Below are 4274 nucleotides of genomic sequence, written 5' to 3'. Positions count from 1 at the left end.
ATATGAATTAGCTATTAGCTACAATATTCGCTATATTATATTGGCTGAGAGATGAGTCACATATATACCAGTTCCTTCATTTCTTGGTCTATGATAAATCGACACTTTGTAGAAGTGTCTTTTGTTAGCACAAAAAGATAATAGTCCAAACGTGCAGGATGAAGACTACATAGAAGATTCTCCAACACCTCAAAGGTCAATTTTAAGAATATCCAAAGAATGTCAGCAGCCATATGGGAACAAGTATCGTCTGCAGCAACACTATATCTTTCGGCTGTAGTCTAGGTGTTGGTTTAGAATCACAGTCCTTAGTTTGTTACGCAGCGTCTCACTGTAATGAGCATTATTTACTGTTCCGCTTCTCTGGTGATAATACTCCTATGTTGGTCCTTGAGAATCCTACCAAAATACCTGCGTTACTACTGTCATTATTACAGGACACGGACGTCCAGTCTTTTCATAAAGCATAAAACCACTTACGAATTTTTAACCCAGTCTTAGTTGATTGAATCAAAACATTGTTTCCATATTGTACTGAAAGTCTTCCATGGATTTCGGCCCCTAATAAATCTTCAGCCAGCAGAAAACAAATCATTGATTGTTGCTCTACTTTCGAATAAACAAAAAGCGGAGAGGCAATGGCTAACGTAATAACAGCTTTAGTGCCTTAAGTTCAAAACTGTACTGTAATAACATGGAGACCACGTCTTGTCACGTGCAACTAATTTTATTGCCAATAGGAAAAACATTGTAAGATCATTGCTTATAATAATAACTTATCCTTGAATTACCATATTCTGTATATACAAGTTGCACTACATACATACATACATACATGATGATGATGGCCGTCCACTCGTGACCGAGGAAGACCATTGCTGACCTTCAGGAACATTGTGCGCTCTAGGACTAATATTTTGCATTTGCGGCTCCGTTGGTGGCTAATGAGCCCTGCTCTTGACAAGCATATACGACTGCAAACATTGCAGACCAAGCTTTCCCCATTCACTATACGAGCCGTGCGCTTTCGCGCAGCTCGCTTAAGTTCTTTATGCTGGATACGTGCTCTCTCAAAACTGTCGATCCCCTCCTTAACCTGCTTCCTCCATCTGTGGCGATGACAGGCATTGTTCTCCCAGTCAGTGTTCTGCATATCACAGGCCTTTAATGAGGACTTGACACAGTCCTTAAATCGCCGCCTTGGTTTCCGCTAGAGTCTCCCTCTATTCACAAGTTCTCCATATAGCATCTGCTTAGGAATCCTGCTATCCTTCATTCTAATAAGGTGTCCAGTCCAACGTAGCCGTTGCTTGTGCACCATTGCCTCAATACTCAAGATATCAGCTGTTCTCAGGACCTTACATACATACATACATACATACATACATACATACATCTGTATACATACATGCATACATCTGTATACATACATGCACGCATACATTTAGAAGTCATTCCAAAGATTCTCCATCTGAGATTCTTTAGGTCAATAGATACACTCACTTGGGTGTATGCATCGACAGTTCAACTCAACCATATATATACCAACTCAACCATATATTTACAAACACCGGAAACTCTCTTAACTCAAAGTCTTGTTGCTTTGTTAACGACCGTCTTGAAGTTTCTTAAGAACTTTAATAAAACTCAAACACATTTAGGAAAGTAGTTATACACCATTAGGTGTACACCTGCTTTCCTATATTAAATTCGGAATAAACACAACGAAACGCGACTCTGAACTATCAACACAACAATATTTATTTATGGAGGAAAATAGGCATGGTTGCTGAGACGTTGGAATGTTGGAATGAGCTGTCCCCAGAGTTGGAATGCTGGAGAGACAGCTTGACCCGTCCATGCTCATGGCCGGCCGACCGAGAAAGAGAATGAATTGAGCGGGAACGTTTAGATGTTGAATTCCACGCATGCGCATGGGACTCTTCCTGTGTTCCTTCCGGAACTATTCCCTGTGCATGCGTAGATGAAAACGCAGTAATGGCGACTGTATTTTGGCGCCAAATGACGTCACTACAATGGCTCCTCCTTGAGTGTGGAAGCACGAAAATAGAAATTTTGGAGGGACGTCTGAGGCAAGATGGCCACTGAAACCAACCACAAGATGTGGCACAAACACACACAAAGAAAAATCAAAGAAATGAATGTTAATACGCAGGAAGTTGTGGTCAGTGAGCAGAGCTGTAGTTGAGCGTCGAATGCTAGTTGGGACCTGTTACCTGGTACTGAACATTTTAACTGGTCTGTTGATCGTGAGTGTGAATGCGACATATAAAAACATAATAAAAGACAAGCCGTCATATAAAGGAAAGAGTGTGTGTGAGTGATACATGTATGTGTGTGCGTTATATACAGCAGATAGAAAAAAGTCAGTAACACGTGAGCATTTATACCAGTTCGTTGAGTACACAATTGGAAGAGTCTGTATGTGAAAGAAGTTGAGGCTGTGTGGCAGAGCGATCACTAGTTGTTGTGATGTTGGGACTTCCATGCCGGGCCGGATTCTTGTTATACAGATGTTCGTCGCTGGCTGAATTCTCTTGTCTATTATTAATCGTGGTGAATATGAAACACCTAACAGAATTGAAGAGAGAGAGATGTGCCGCGGTGGTTTGGATTGGTGTACATAGAAAGCCGTGTTGACGCTGGTGGCGAGGACGATGCTTGGTAGTAGTCGTAGACTCGTGTTGCTGTTGGCGACGGCGGTGTGTAGTCGTAGCTGGAGATGCTGTTGATGGAGTCGCTGGAATTGCTGCTGCTGCTGTATGTGTGGTGGTAACGATGTTGACAGTGGTGTTTGAAAAGGTACGCTTTTTCAGACGGTCGACAGACACAATCTCTGTACGACCATTAGCGTCGACCTTGAAGAAATTCAACCCAAGACTACGGGTTGCGATGGCGACGGCGATGGTAGGCTTGGCTGGAGATGCTGTTATGAATTCGGAGCTGCGAGCGGAAATGACCAAAAACATCTTGATGCAAATAAAGATAAACCAGTAACTCTTCCATTCTCCGGCCGAGAGAAACGGAGAGGTGTGAAATAAGCTGAACTGGGAACAAGTAAGCATCAATAAATGTTATGTACTCACTGAAATGTAACTGTGCATTTTACTGCTATTTTCAGCAAGTAGAGGACGCTGTGAGCGAATGAATTGACGTCTCGTAAAACATATAGGAAATCGCTCAAAAAGTTGTTAGGATGAAATAACCGTGAAGTTTTTTGTGTGAAAAAACCACAAAGGTCTTAGCAATAAAGAAGTCTTTGGTTATAGGCTCTGTAAGTCATTGACAAAAAGAAAAACTTTAACGTAGAAAAAATTTTCTTAGCTTCTCACTTGTATTTGATGAGAATGTAGAGGCAATCCTGATGTTGAACGTCGCGAAACATACGAATTCAATGGCTGTTGAAATGAGGCCCGTAGATCTTTTAGCTCGAGGTACCAATTGTAGCATTATTGGTCGCAGTTCAGATTTTCGGCTGCAGTCGTTCTTTTAGTCGTGTCACCAGTTATAGGAAATCTCCAGGCTGCGTTTGTTCTTGAGTCGGGTAGCTGTTCGAAATGCTGTATTTACTTATGTCAGCGGCGGCAGTGTAGTATTATCGGTCGGTAGATCAGAATCCGTGGCTGCGGTTGTTCTTACTCGGGGTCACCACTTTTATAGGAAAGTGGTTATCCGAATCACGTCGTGGTCACCAGTTGTAAGAACGACCGTGCGAACTCAAAAAGGAGAAATGGTGACGAATGGAAAAAACAGGACTCCTTTTATTTAAACGCGTCACACGGTCGAACATAAAATAATATATCAAAAATGATATACAAATAATGTTATACTACGATAACATTAGTGAATTCGTAAATACCAGTAATTAAGACTATAGATGACAACCGATAGAAGATGAATAACAGAATTATTTATTGTGGCATATTTATGTATGTCTGTGTGTGAGTGTGAATGCGACATATAAAAACATAATAAAAGACAGGCCGTCGTATAAAGAAAAGAGTGTATGTGAGTGATACATGTATGTGTATGTGAGATATTACAGCAGATAGAAAGAGAGTCAGTAACACGTGAGCATTTATACCAGTTCTTGAGTACAAAATTGGAAGAGTCTGTATGTGAAAGAAGTTGAGGCTGTGTGTGGCACAGCGATCACTAGTTGTGATGTTAACTTCCATGCCGGGCCGGGCTCTTGAGGACAGACGTTCGTCGCTGGCTGAATTCTCTTGTCCATTATTAATCGTGGTGAATAT

This window comes from Octopus bimaculoides, chromosome 8 (genome assembly GCF_001194135.2).
Source record: "Octopus bimaculoides isolate UCB-OBI-ISO-001 chromosome 8, ASM119413v2, whole genome shotgun sequence".
NCBI lineage: Eukaryota > Metazoa > Mollusca > Cephalopoda > Octopoda > Octopodidae > Octopus > Octopus bimaculoides.
The sequence above is the reverse complement of the archived record's forward strand: the minus strand, read 5'-3'. Positions refer to the sequence as shown.